This window comes from Canis aureus, chromosome 33 (assembly GCF_053574225.1).
Source record: "Canis aureus isolate CA01 chromosome 33, VMU_Caureus_v.1.0, whole genome shotgun sequence".
In the NCBI taxonomy this organism is placed as follows: domain Eukaryota; kingdom Metazoa; phylum Chordata; class Mammalia; order Carnivora; family Canidae; genus Canis; species Canis aureus.
In genome coordinates, this window is record NC_135643.1 from 37,623,452 (window position 1) to 37,639,375 (window position 15,924).

The following is a 15,924-nucleotide window of genomic DNA, read 5'->3' on the forward strand; positions in this document are numbered from 1 at the left end:
ACAATGTGAAGGCCAACACTGCACTTGTAAGATATTAGGGACATACAAGGCAAATCTCCTTCAAGTGGGGCTGAAAGTTCACCCACAGAGCAGTCAGGAAAGTTGCATCTTAATCTAGAAACACAAGAAAGACTCTTGTAGAAGACTGAAACATCATTCATTCTGGATTTCAACATCTCAGCTGGCACGTGGGGAACAGATGTTAAAGAAGAGGTTGAAAGTCTGGAGGAAATGGGCCTGTTGCAAAGAAGGGAAAGGCTAAAGCTACTATTTTTTTTTTTTTTCAGTATTGTAAAATTTTTAAAGTGCCTGCTTTGGAATAAGATATAGGGTAAAGGTCTGGCATTTGATTGATAAGATGTGTGCTGTATTGCTAGTTACTTTGACTTTTCACTTCAGCTTCCTGATTGAAAATGGGATAAATTGGGGATCCCTGGATGGCTCAGTGGTTTGGCACCTGCCTTCCGCCCAGCGCGTGATCCTGGGGACCCGGGATCAGGTCCCGCATCGGGCTCCCTGCATGGAGCGTGCTTCTGCCTCTGCCTATGTCCCTGCCTCTTTCTCTCTGTGTGTCTCTCATGAATAAATAAATAAAATCTTAAAAAAAAAAGAAAGAAAATGGGAGAAATACCACTACCTTATAGAATCTTTGTAAAAATTTAATGAAAATAAAGAAATAAATCTCACTCCAGTATAGTAACTGGCAGATGGTAAGCACTCAGGAAAACAGGAGCTGTGATTATCACTTCATATCATATCTGATGGGGCCTGTTATCTCCAAGGAACAAGCTATATCTTGTAATCAAGTATGCTTAGATTTGTTCTATGCTGCATCTATTTTTCTTTGTTCTTTCTCACTATTGAGTAAGATGTTTGAAAACTTCAGGTTTTCTCAGTTGTGTTAAAAAAAAAAAAGTCAGGTTTCAAGTCGATGCAAGTGGCCAAGGAGGCCAGTGCCCACTAGAAGAGTGGCAGTGAGGTTAGTCACTGCAGTGATGGTACTAGCCATTAGGGCATGGAAATAACAAGGAAAAAGCTGGGTCCATGGGCTTCTGATTTCTCTTCCCAAAAAAATGATCAAAGGTTACAGGTTCTGGTATTATGCTATATTAAGGATGCTATTGTTTTCTGCAATGCCTATATTATAGAATAAAATGTACCATGAGGCCTTTTCTGAAAGGATAGAAGACTAGCGTGATAAAGAGAAGTTGGCTTCCAAATGTCTCCAGGGACTTGGAAGGTGACATATGCAAGCAAAGCAAGCTAGATGTAAGAACAATTTGAGAGACAATAGAAAGTTCCAGGGCTGTGGTGCTCAGGACAAGAGAAAACGCACACTGTCCTAAAGGGGGAGCATTAACAGCCTGGGAATGTGCAACAGGCATTGCTACTGCTTCCACTTTTGTCAAGAGAACACAAATACCAGGATTTTTACATGAAATTTTAAGTGATCTCCTTTATTTTTTTTAAGATTTTATTTATTTATTCATGAGAAACACAGAGAGAGAGAGGCAGAGACACAGACAGAGGGAGAAGCCGGCTCCATGCAGGAAGCCCAACATAGGACTCGATCCTGGGTCTCCAGGATCAGGCCCTGGGCTGAAGGTGGCGCTAAACCGCTGAGCCACCCGGCTGCCCAGTGATATTCTTTAAACTCAGTTTCATTCAATTTGTGCAAGCTCTAAATCTTATGTAGGAAGAGGAAAAAGAATGTGACAATAAAAGTCAAAATATCACCACTCTCATAACTCCAGTATTACTTCTTTGTATTAAAAATTTGTGTTTTGGGGATCCCTGGGTGGCGCAGCAGTTTAGCGCCTGCCTTTGGCCCAGGGCACGATCCTCGAGTCCCACGTCGGGCTCCCGGTGCATGGAGCCTGCTTCTCCCTCTGCCTATGTCTCTGCCTCTCTCTCTCTCTCTCTCTCTCTCTGTGACTATCATAAATAAAAAAATTAAAAAAAATAAATTTTGTGTTTTATGCACAGAGAATATTTCCTCACCACTGAAAACCTGGTCTTCAGGAGCAGGAATGGGCCCTGGTCCAGGACATGCCAATCTGGAACATTCAGCAAAATTCACTGAGTGAACATAAGAAATCCTATTAGGCTTCAGATAATAATCATTTATAATCATACTAACCTATATATTTAATTACAAAGGTGAGCACTTGAAACAAAGTCTTATATACTTACATACTTACGACACTTTTTACTTCATATACAAAAGAGTCCTCTTATTTTTCTCTACTTCTTTACTGTAAATCTATTCATTCTCCAAACAATTATCATTTTTCCATAGTCAATGTCGCTGGATCACATAATCCATCTCTTCTAATTCTAAACTAGAAAACAAGATGTAGGGACATAAAGTCTGTTAAATCCCTTGACCCAGCTAAGTGCACAACATAGTAGATGGAGGAGGTCCCAACCTGGAAACCACCTTCCCCACTGAGGGAACAGCAGTACTAAGGATGATGAATCATCCTCAGGTGGTAAGATTCCTGTCAAAAGGAAGTACAATATCTGAAAGAAGATAACAGACTTAGGTGGAGGTCCAAAGAAAGGATGGGTCAAGGCACTTTGCACATACTATTTCTTAGAGTTGCCATCATGTAAATGCTGAGTTGGTTCCCACTAGGACCAATTCACTGTTGAATAATTCAATATAATAATTGACAATGAAACCCTGTTTGTTTTTTTCAAGCCTTTTTCAAGCAAAGTTCTAAAAGTGATAGAAAATGGTCTCTGAGACTCAGACAGAAAGGGCCGTGTGACAGGATTTCTATATTCACAGAATGACTACTCTGTTTTCATACATGAGTGGTTATTTCACATGCCATAATGACACTGGTGGAAAGCCATATGCCAGGAGAAAGACGCTGCTGAAAGCTTCTTTCAGAAGCACACTAGTCCTAGTACCTTGTCTAAGGCAAATATTTGGACCCAACCCAAAATGGTTTTAGTTTCATCAGTCCTTCTGGGTAGCTGGATGGAAAATATACAGTCTTTGAGCAAGTGAAAGATGGCCCCATGGAAGTTGTAGAAGCCATGGAAAACCAGTAATGCCAGCAGTGAGAAGATCACCACTGTTCTAATGTGGGTCTCTTCCATAGCCACCAAATCTTTCTGAATTCAGATAACCTGCTCTCATACCCTACTATTCTGTGCTCTCACTTGTTGCCTTTCTTTGGGTTCTATTTTCCTCATTCCTTCTGTAAGTTTAGCTGAGTTTCAGAATGAAGTTATGGCCACAAAATAGAAACTATTCTAAAAAAAGCCATTATGAGGCTGAGTGCAGCTGGAGCGGGGGTGGGTAGAGAAGTCTAAAAAAAGGCCATATTCAGAGACCAGGGCATCAGAGCATTCCAAGTGGACATAGTAGAGCCCAGTAGTCAAAAGAGAGTTCTTTGAGAATACAAACTAAAGGACTAAACTAATTATCAAGATATCATTAAGATTACCAAGACAGAAACCACTTACTAAAACCAGAGTCCTTAAGACATAGCTGTTCTTAGAAACAAGACAGTTCTTCTTATCTTCTGTAGGCCAACAAAGCCTCACAGAAAGAACCCTAGAGTCCTGGACTAAGTACATAATGTATTTCAGAAACCATCTAAAGAGATAAATTCCGTCAGATTGATGCTTTGGAGGAATGTGGACCACACAATTTTGGATTTTCCAGCTTCTAAAAAGAAAATAAGCTTCATGTAAAATTACCAAATATTCATTTTTGGCCACCAATTCAAAACTGAGGCACCACTCAGCTTATAGTTAGACGCTAAAAGATTGAGCCATACAGATTGCACAACCAGGAGCAGAAATAAAGGGAGGTTATTACATTAAAAAAAAAAACCAGAAAATTGCACAGAAATAGGCTCACTTTCCTAATTTAAGGGAGAAATGGCTTTTTACATGATGATTAGGAGGGGAAAATACTTATTTCTTTTTTGCAGCAATTAAGAATGTATAATTTGCTGTCATGTTCTCCTCTAGAATATTGATAGTTTCCTATCTCACATTTAGGTCTTTCATTATTTTGAATTTGTTTTTGTGTATGGAGTGAGAAAGTGATCCAGTTTCATTCTTTTGCATGTTGCTGTATACTTTTCCCAGCAGCCTTTGTTGAAGAGACTGTCTTTTTTCCATTGGATATTCTTTCCTGCTTTGTTGAAGATTAGTTAACCATAGAGTTGTGGGTCCATTTCTGGGAATTCTATTCTGTTCCACTGATATATGTGTTTGTTTTTGTGCCAGTACCATACTGTCTTCATGACTACAGCTTTGCAATATAATTTGAACACAGAATTGTTATGCCTCCAGCTTTGATTTTTTTCAAGATTGCTTTGACTATTCAGGGCCTTCTGTGGTTCCACATAGGTTTTTGGATTATTTGTTCTAGATCTGTGAAAAATGCTGGTGGTATTTTGAAAGGGGTTGCATTAAATGTGTAGATTGCTTTGGGTAGTATGGACATTTTAACAGTATTTGTTTTTCCAATACATTGGCATGGTATGTTTTTCCATTTATTGTGTCATCTTCAATTTCTTTCATGTATGTTCTGTAGTTTTCAGAGTACAGATCTTTTAACTCTCTGGTTAGATTTATTACTAGTTATCTTAGGTTTTGGGTACAATTGTAAATGGAATCAATTCCTTGATTTATCTTTCTGCTGCTTCATTATTGGTGTATAGAAATGCAACAGATTTCTGTTGGCTTCTGTTGCACATTAATTCGGTATTATGTGACTTTGCTGAATTCATGTATCAGTACTAGCAATTTTTTTATGGAGTCTTTCAGGTTTTCTACATAGAGTATCATGTTGTCTGCAAATAGTGAAAGCTTGACTTCTTCCTTGAATTCCTTTTACTTATTTTTGTGGGCTGAGTACTGAGGCTAGGACTCCAGTACTATGTTAAATAACATGTGAGAGTACACATCCTTCTCTTGTTTCTGACCATAGAGGGAAAACTCATTTTTCCCCATTGAGGATGATATTAACTGTTTATCGTTCATATATAGCCTTTATGGCCTTTGAGATATGTTCCCTCTATCCCTTATTTGTTGAGGCCACAGCAATTTCTTACCAGACACATCGGATGCAAGGGAAACAAAAGCAAAACAAGGAACTCTTGGGACTTCATCAAGTAAAAAGCTTCTGCACGGCAAAGGAAACAATCAACAAAGCAAAAAGCAACCTATGGAATGGGAGAAGACATCCACAAATGACATATCTGATAAAGGGCTAGTATCCAAAATCTATAATGAATTTATCAAGCTCAATACCCAAAAAACAATAATCCAGTTAAGAATTGGGCAGAAGATATCAATAGATGTTTTCCCAGGCAGCCCCGGTGGCGCAGCGGTTTAGCGCTGACTGCAACCCAGGGCCTGAGCCTGGAGACCCTGGACCGAGTCCCACGTCAGGCTCCCTGCATGGAGCCTGCTTCTCCCTCTGCCTGTGTCTCTGCCTCTCTCTCTCTGTGTCTCTATGAATAAATAAATAAATAAAATCTTTAAAAAAAAATAGACGTTTTCCCCAAGAAGGCATCCAGATGGCTAACAGACATATGAAAAGATACTCAACATCACTCGTCATCAGGGAAATATAAATCAAAACTTCAATGAGACTACCTGTCAGAATGGCTAAAATTAACAACACAGAAAACAACAGATGTTGGCAAGGATGAGGAGAAAGAAGAACCCTCTTACACTGTAGGTGGGAATGCAAACTGGTACAGCCGTTCTGGAAAACAGTATTTAGTTTCCTCAAAAAGTTTAAAAAAAAGAACTACCCTACAATCCAGCAGTTGCACTACTAGATATTTACCCAGGGGATACAAAAATACTGATTTGAAGGGAAACATGCATCCTGATGTTTATAGCAGCATTATCAACAATAGCTAAATTAGGGAAAGAGTCTAAATGTCCAATGTCCATTGCCTAATGAATGGATAAAGAAATTGTGGTATATATATAGAGAGAGTATTCCAGTTCCAATCAATGGTATTTCAATTCCAATATGTTGTAACTTATATATATATATATATATATATATATATATATATATATGCCATTATATATATATAACATATATCATATATATATATATATATGCCATCAAAAAAATGAAATCTTGCCATTTGCAACAACATGAATGGAGCTAGAGTGTATAATGCAAAGTGAAATAAGTCAGTCAGAGAAAGACAAATATCATATGATTTCACTCATATGTGGAATTTAAGGAAAAAAAAACAGATGAACGTAGGGAAAGGGGAGAACAAAAGAAAGGATGGCAAACCATATGAGATTCTTAACTATAGAGAGCAAACTGAGGGTTGCTAGAAGGGAAGTGGGTGGGGTGTGGGCTAAATGAGAGATGGGTAAGAAGGGCACCTGTTGTGAGGGGCACTGGGTGTTTTATGTAAGTGATGAATCACTAAATTCTACCCCTAAAACCAGTATTACACTATTAACCAACTAGAATTTAAATAAAAACTTGAAGCAAAATAAAACATAACAAGAGTGTATAATGTGGCAAGAATATCTAAGATATTTATTTCCTTTATAAGTTGATCAAAAACAGTCTAATAGTCATTTTGAATAAGTGCAACTAAATAAATACAATTGGGTAAGTAAAAAAGATATTACCAACTCTTAAGTTTCTCAGGTTTAAAAGAGAAATACATATGTCGAGTCAAAGATAATGCCAGATCTGAAATCTAATGGTCTGCCCATAGAACCTGACTTCTAGATTTCCTGGAAGCTATTCAAATCCCCTCTGGGCATAGGATATTTTGGAACAGAAGAAAAGTTTCACTGATATCAGGAGTTCTCATTTCATGTTAAGTCTATCACTGTTTCCAGTCAAACAGAAGAAAATGAACATGCTCTTTTGCCTTAGATTTGAAAGACTAATTGAGTTTTCTTTGAAAATAACTGAAGTATTTTGAGATTAATTTCGTTTTAAATTATTTCCAGTTCCAATGTGATATAAGTTAGACACCAAGGAAAAGAAATCAGTAGAGCAGAGCTTCCCCATAGGAACCCTTACTGAGTTTGTATATCAGACTGCAATTTATTTTTCACTTAGAGCTCACTGCCATATACTGCTGATAAAGCAAACTAGATTGTGAAATTCAGAAACTGCCAAGATTGGCTAGCAATGCTGCTCAACACCAAAGGAAGCAATCCTGGTGCACCTGAAATGCCAAGCAACTTAGGAAACAAAACGTACTTTTTTCACTTGTCATTTATCTTGGGATGAGTTGGTTGAAATCATAAGGAATATTTATCATCTGAGAACTCTCTCATAAAAACGCAAATAATTTGTTTGCATTGGAAAAATACCAGAGACTATCATGCTTTTAAATACATATTTAAGATATATTAAGGAATAAACAGAGGTATGAATACCAGGAACAAAAGGTACAAGCAATAAATAAAATTTAATCTCCATCTATTCCAAGGAAAAAAAAATCTCCATCTATTGAGTGCATGATGATAAGAATTGTGATAACTACCAAGATTTGTAAAACAGAATCCTTTCTTTAAAGGGGCTAAAATCTAATATAGTAAGGAAACAATATAAAGATGTGAGATAAAAAATATCTTCACATGTTTAAAATGCAAATACTTTGAAAAGGGAGAAAGGATATGAGGCAACACAAAATTAATTACCAAAAAAAAAAAAAAGTGACAATCACTACAAAGAAGAAAAGAATAACTTTAGCCTGAGCTTGGTTAGAGAGAAAAGGAATTTAAGCTCAGTCTTGGGGAATGGGCCGAGTAAGTGTGGTTGCAGTGACAAATTACAGTGTATCTATTTGTATGCACAAAAATTGTGAAATTACTTCATTCAAATCAAATATGGTCCAAGCTTGTGGTCCCTTGGTGCAGGGAACTACTGTTTCTGTGTCAAGTTTGGGCAGGAGAATTTTGGTTTATGCCATAGCCCTGAAACCTAAGTTTTCTCTAACTTGGTGCAATAGGAACCCCTTCAATTCTCTTTCCCATTTTCCTACCCATGCCAGCACTGCCAAGAAGTATAGACCCTCAATATTCTACTTGCCAATCGCCTTCCATTTCCAGTCTTGGTGTGATTCTCTGTAGGGAGGAGAGTAGTGTCTCCCCAAAATTCATGTCCACCCAGACCCTCAGAAGTTGACTTTATTTGGAAATAAGGTCTTTGCAGATGTAATTAGTTAAGGATCTCCAGATGAAGTGATCCTGGATTTAGGGTGTGTTCTAAATCCAATTCAAATGCTTTTAATGAGGAGAGGAAACAGAGTCAGAAGAATACCATGGGATGATGGAAGCAAAGATGAGAGTGATGTGTCTACAAGCCAAGGAACATCAAGGATTGTAACAAACACCAGAAGCTACAACAGAGGCATAGAGCCAGATTTTCCATCTGAGACTCCTGAGGGAACCAACTCTGCTGACAAATTCATTTTGGATTTCTCGTATCCAGAACTGTAGGAGAATAAATTTCTGTTGTTTCAATTCACCAAGTTTGTGTTAATTTGTTACAGTACCCTAGAGAACCAAGGCATTCTCCTTTTCTCTTTTCTCCCTACTCTCAACACAGTCCCCTTTCTGTTCTCCTCCAATCCCAAACATAAATCTCTCAAGGATTTTGGCCTTCTGAATAAAATAAAATCGGGAAAACAGTTTGTCTATCAACAGTTTCTGTTTCCTGATTAGAAGATACTACCACTCCCTTGTTCAAAGATCTACCAACGTCTGAGAACTTATTTGCATAAGAGAGGGGAAAAGAGATAACAAAACACAAATTAATATCTCAACAAATTATACTGCCACATGTGGAAAGTATATGGACAAAAACGCAGGTTGGGAAATAAGTATGCAAAATACTGACTGTATATACCACTCTCAAGAGATAACGGATACATCAGACTAGAAATGATAAAGAATGAAAATAAGGAAATGGTCTAATATAAATTTAAAAGAATTAAGGCAATATTTAAACACTAAATGCAAGGCTAAAAGGCTTAGCCAGAGATTCCAAGTCTTCTTGATTCATGGCACCCTTTCTATCTCAGTAATTTTTTTCATGGCACCTCTAGGCCAAAAGAAATTCTTAAGATTTCCATTTATTAAGTAATTAGGCTCAAACAACTTAATAAATATTTATGTTCTAACAAGCTAGTAATCATTTGAATAATAAACATACATACATTTAAAGAAAAAATGCTTATTATTTCACCCATAAGCAACCATAATTATTTGCCAATGGGATGTGTATATCTGTTGGGGACCACACTGTTTCTCAAGATTCAAGATAAGACTGGATGCCACAACCCTCATTTCATGTCCCATTTCGTTTCATGCTTTTTGTCACAGCAATTATTGAAAATTCACCTATGAAAAGATAAGATGTCAACATCAAAAGGAACTGTAGCATAATCAAATACTAAAGCTGTGAACTACCCTGAGATAGTAGTATTGACGGTGCCTATAATATGTCCACTCATATGTACTTCCCTCAATTTTTACAAAAACCCTGTGGTATCCTGTGAATGGGCTACAGTACACGGGGTGCTCCTCATTTGAGAACCATTGGTTTAGGCATCCATCTCTGATGACAAATCTGAGAGTTTCTGAGCAGAGAAATGACCTAATCAAAGCAATGTTTTAGGAAGACTTACTGAAGATTAGAAGATGGACTAGACTGACCAAGATTGAAAAAGAAGACCGAAGAAGGGAGACTCCGAATAAGGTATTTCTTTCTGCCAAAATATTTTTATGATAACTATTGTTTAGTGCATATAAAAAATTCTTGCAAATAGAATGCCTTTGAATTGCTTGGCAAGAGTAGGGGTGCTAGGTTAATGACAGAAAAAAAAAAAACATTACAATGCAAGTATGAACAGTCTTGGGCTAAAGAACATGATTTATTATACGTAAGAATGTGAAAATGTAAATAATATTATAAGTCATTCATTATTCTGAAATGGCAGGCAGATCTGAAGTTCAATATTCTGAGGCCCTCCGTCTTGGAGATTTGATACATGAGCTAGCAGCACAACAATTCCACTTACAATGGTGTCTTAAAAGCCAATTACCTGGGGTTTAGAAAGAAGACTGAATTCCTACTTTTCTTTATGATGTCCCTTTTTAAGAGGAATTATTTGCTCTAATGTTGGCAGAATGCTTCACACTTGGGGTTTGTACTCATTTATCTGTGGAGGAAGTAGGGATGGTTGTTTGCTTGGCTTTCAGGGGAAAAGCAAGCTTTAGAAAGGTTGTGCAAAAGTCATGTTAGGATAGTCCTCTGCAGGGAGCCTGATGCAGGACTCAATCCCAGGACCCTAGGACACGATCTAAGCCAAAGGCAGAGACGCTCAACCACTGAGCTACCCAGGTGCCCCTTTCCATAAGATATTTAAAGGTATTTAAAGAATTCTTCCTCAGTAGGCAAAAAAATAATTAATTAATTTAAAAATTCAGTTTTCCCGGAAAAAAACAAAGAATCAAGGCCCAGGAGACTTGGTTCTAGAGGCAGTTCTGTGACTAATTTGCTGTGATCTTAGACAAGTCATTTCATTTCTTTGAGTTTCATGCTTTAGTTCTAAAATAGAATAAAATAATAAAATAAAATGATTTATACTAGAATCACAAACTGGCTGCTCTAAGCTGCACATGACATGCAAATAATGTATTTTGTTTGACTCACTGTGTTTTAATTTCTTTAATATGAATTAATTCCAATGCTAAAAAGAGTTTTTACATAAACCCTAGGTGTCTGTGTGGCTTGTTTTGAACCCTCTGCCTACATTCCCCCAGAGCAAACAGCAAGACCTGAGCCAGTGCTGCCCTCTTTGGTCAGGTCACACACTGTAAATGAAACCTTTTTTTTTTTTTTTTATGCTACTAGTCTGGCCCTTACAGGATTTGGAGTAACAACCCCTGAGTTTCATGATTGCTAAGCTCCCAATATGTCTAGGTAAGGAGAAAAGAATAAAATATAATTAGATATGCATGTGCATGTATGTGTGTTTATTTTAATTCCCTAAATAATTTATTTTCATTGTATATTTTTCTTTATCAAATAATATACCCTTTCCCTAACTCTAAAGTTTAATCACCTTTGTGATTCTACATACAATATTGTTGTAGGTAAATACAGATGTGTTTTGAAAAAGTAATAAATTATTTTTACATAAATAGATGAAATATGAAGAACATATTTTATCAGCTAAACAAACTGAAGTGATATACTAGATAACATTTATCTTCACAGCAGATTCACTGAAACTCTCAAATGTGGCATGTTTCAGATAGTGCTATGAATCCATACTGTTAAGTAGGAAATGGATGGGTTTTAAACTATGAACTGCAGGAAGGAATTATTTTTTCATGAATATTTTAATAAATCATCAATAACCATTAGCTAGTTAGCCACCAAAATGCAATACATACATTTGAAACATTAAAATACATTTTAGAAGAAAAAAAATCTGTAATTTACATGTCTAAAGCCAGTTATTTCCACTTTTTTAGCTTTTCTCTCCACTGTATATCCATATAGGCACAAGTGCATAAAATTTTGCTTTTTACTTTTTAGTAAAAAAAAAAGGCTGATATTGCAAACACTTCTCCATGTTGAACCATTTTCATAATTTTTACTTAACAACAACATAGTATGACATAAACTGCCTACACCTTGATTTACTTAATTATTCCATGTTTTTAGTGTTATATTTATTCTCCATTTTTCACTTTAATCGTTCCTGTTATGAGCTTCTTCATGCTCATAGCTCTTTTTTCTTCTTTTGAAGAATTTCTTCAGGATAAATTCTCAAGAACAGAATTACAAAGAGTATAAAGTTTTCTATGGTTTATGACATATATCACCAAGTTGTTTTCAAGATGTATATATGAATTCACATTTAATTTATCAGCTTTACTGGGAAATTGCCAGCATTAAGCTATTGTCATTTTTAATATTTATACTAATTTAAAAGATGTTAAAATTGCCTCAGTGCTGTTTTACTTGCATTTCTTTGAATATTAGTAATGCCAAAAGTTTTGACATGGTACTACTCAATATCCTGGATCAAATGGTTAATCAATTTTTATTTTTCCCAAGTAAAATGGGGAAGTGATATATGTTCATCATGAGTCCTAACACTACAGGAATACTGGAAAAAAAAAAAAGACAGAGGGAGAGAGAGAGAGAGAGAGAGAGAAATGAAAAGCAACTACCCTCAGTTTATCCCAACATGCACTGCCATAAACATAACTTGTCATGAAATCACCAATCCATATGGAATTATTTTCCTACAGGTAAAACTTATAATAGGGCATTCTGATATTCTAAATATACTCCACTGTCAAATAACTCTTTGCTTATGATGTTTCATTTAGTTCTGAAGTCGTTCTGTATGCTTTAGTCATAGAAATAAGAAGCATTTAAAGTTCCTTCTTATGGCTGTCTTGAATAAACATTTTTTTAATTGATTGGGTTCACAATACTAGCAAACAACTCAGGATATCTTAATGCAACTTTAACTTTTCAATTGCAACTAAACACAAAATATTCTTAATTCTGATTACTGAAGACAAGATGTTTTCATTTGCCACTAGCAAAACCCCTACTTTCTGTTTTTTCTTCATGTACTACTGCAGTTAGACAGTTCTTTATTTTTTTTAAGATTTTATTTACTTATTCATGAGGGACACAGAGAGAGACAGAGACACAGGCAGAGGGAGAAGCAGGCTCCACGCAGGGAGCCTGACATGGGACTCCATCCTGGGTCTCCAGGATCACGCCCTGGGTTGAAGGCAGGACTAAACCGCTGAGCCACCCAGGCTGCCCTAGACAGTTCTTTATTAATTTGATTCATTGCAACTATGTAGAATTTCTTCTTGACTTCCACAAAACCTGTTTGTCTAATTTTGACTGGCAGTAATTTATGAGAGGACTCTTTCACACCAAAAGAATTAGTCACACTAAAAACTATTTGTAGATGTCCCCAAATTATTTTTCTGTGTAGTTTGCCTTAGCTATAATAATAGATGATAAATAATAAGTAAATAATAGAGACATGCATAGGATAATTGTCATGAAACTGAATTCTAGATTTGGAAAAAGCCCTGTCCATGTGTTAGTTATCTAAATTTATTTCCCATTATTTTTCTCTGAAATAGTGCTTTAAAGTGCATTTACATTAAATATCTTTATATTGTAGAAAATGAGGTTAATTTCCACACTAATACATACTTTGTAGAAATTTCCTTATTTATGTTTGACTAGACTTCATGTGTCTTGTGAAATAAGGCTTAATTGCATTTTGGGAGAATTACTAGGTACCACAAAGCTAGTTCCTATTTGTACTACAGAATATAGTTTCTTAAAAAGTTAGTAAGTATTTAATATATCTTTTTGAAGACTATTCCAAAGAAAATATTATTCAGTGAAAGCTCCATTTCATCAAGTAACAGTATTCATAGTAAAGATTCAAAATTTTATATTAAAAGAATAATCCATATTTAAGAAAGAAAATAGATGAACATATGGGAAGGGGGAAGAAAAAAAGGAGATAGGGGAACAACCCATAAGAGACTCTTAAGGATAAAGAAAAACTGAGGCTTGATGGAAGGGAGGGGGGTGGGGGGATGTGCTGGATGGGTGATGGGTATTAGGGAGAGCATCTGTGATGAGCAGTGGGTGTTGTATGTAAGTGATGAGTCACTGACTCCTACTCCAGAAACCAATATTGCATTGTATGTTAACTGACCAAAATTTAAATTAAAAAAGAGAAGAACAACCCATGATAAGCACACAATGTATGTTTACTGAAGAAGGAAAGAGGGAGAAAAGGAAGGAAGGAAACATGAAAGGAAAGGAGGGATGAGTATTCTGGCAAAAAAGACTTATTTATAAAATAATTACACTAATAAATCAAATTTGAAAAATAGTACTATCCCAGCTGGTGAAAAGGCTTATGATTAAAAATAAAGTAAGTTAATCTGGGGATAAAATGAACCATCCATAATTTGGTACATACAACTCATTAAAAAATTACCCAATGCCAAATAACAAAGGCATTCCCATTCATACTGCAAACAAGGCAAGGTTGTCACTTATCAACACTAAAATCTTACCTTGAAATTTGACAAAGTGTCAAAAATAAACCAAAAAAGTAAACAAGGGATCCCTGGGTGGCGCAGTGGTTTGGTGCCTGCCTTTGGCCCAGGGCGCGATCCTGGAGACCCTGGATCACATCCCACGTCGGGCTCCTGGTGCATGGAGCCTGCTTCTCCCTCTGCCTGTGTCTCTGCCTCTCTCTCTCTCTCTCTCTCTCTGTGTGACTATCATAAATAAATAAAAATTTAAAAAAACAATAAAGTAAACAATAAATATATATTTCAATTAAAGAAGAAAGATCAAAATTACAATTTTTTATATTATGTGATTGTTTGCCTAGGAAACCTAAGGGGACCTACTATAAAACAGATTTAATGGAAAAAAATGCAAGACAGTAGCCAAATAAAAATACCCAGAAAAATAATTCTGAAACATCTACAATTAGTCTTTAGTGTAACTAATCCTTTTGGTGGGAAACACTCCTCTCATAAAGTACTGCTACTGAAAATTAGATAAACAGCTTCTGTTGAAATCAGGGGGATATCCTTTCTATAGATTTTTAAAGATTTATTGATTTGTTTGTTTGTTTGAGAGAGAGAGAAAGACAAAGTGGAAGAGAGAGAGAGAGTCTCGTGTAGACTCAGTGCTGACCATGAAGCTAGGGCAGGAGATGGGGCTTGATCTTACCACCCTGAGACCAGGGCCCTGAGATGATGACTGAGCTGAAACCAAGAGTCGGATGCTTAAACAACCATACCACCCAGGTGACTGAAATCAAGGGGATATTCTATATAGTTTCAGTGAACCAAAGAAATAAATTTAGAAGCACCTAACTGCAGAAGCACACACACACAAAAGCAGATATAATCTAAATATTTAGATTGTAGTAATCAGTAACAAATCATTTTAAAAGACCTTCATTCATGGGGTGCCTAGGTGACACAATCATCTGAGAGTGGGTTTCTTGGTTCAGGTCCAGTTCAGGTCATGAGATCAAGCCCATTCATTGGGCTCTGTGCTTAGCATGGAGTCCACGTAAGAGTCTCACTGCCTCTCCTTCCATCCTTCCCTCTGTAGTCTCTCTAAAATAAATGTATAGGGTTGCCCTGGTGGCGCAGGGGTTTAGCGCCGCCTGCAGCCCAGGGTGTGATCCTGGAGACACAGGATTGAGTCCCACATCAGACTCCTTGCATGGAGCCTGCTTCTCCCTCTGCCTGTGTCTCTGCCTCTCTCTCTCTCTCTCTCTCTGTGTGTGTGTGTGTCTCATGAATAAATAAATAAAATCTTTAAAAATAAATAAATAAAATAAAATAAATGTATAAATCTTAAAAAAAGACCCCCATTCACAATAGCAAAATATATATGAAATATGAAAATATATAAGCCTAATCTGAAGGATCTACATGAAAAAAAACATAAAAACCTTTTTGAGAGAGATTTTGGTAAAAGGATAAAATAAATGCAGGTGTATTCCTGAATGAAAGACAAAGCACTAAATATATTATCCCCCAAATAATATACAAGTTCCAGGAAATTATAATCAATAACTATTAGTAAAGATTAGTATCAGTCAAAACAAATAGAAAATATTTTAGTGACTAAAGAAACAATTCTGCAGTAAAAATCTTACTTGAAATAAAAAATTCTGATTTAATGTTCTTTATTCATTTTAGAACATATACATAATTACAGTAAGCAGGCAATCCCTTACTGGTTGTGAAGACTTAAGAACTGATAACTTTCCAGAATATATGAAAGCAGTAGATCGATTTTTATAAGCAACTGGAGACAAAACTTAATATGTTGGATTT

At 36.2% G+C, this 15,924-nt stretch overlaps 1 long non-coding RNA gene across 1 annotated transcript in view; it reads left to right on the forward strand.

The window, feature by feature from the left end:
* Window positions 1–1,533, forward strand: part of LOC144304018 (uncharacterized) — a 228,561-nt gene extending 227,028 nt beyond the window's left edge. Inside the window, exon 4 of the long non-coding RNA XR_013371014.1 lies at window positions 1,494–1,533. This is a non-coding gene — a long non-coding RNA (uncharacterized LOC144304018). The remainder of the gene's footprint in view (window positions 1–1,493) is intronic.
* The last annotated feature ends 14,391 nt before the right edge of the window (window positions 1,534–15,924 follow it).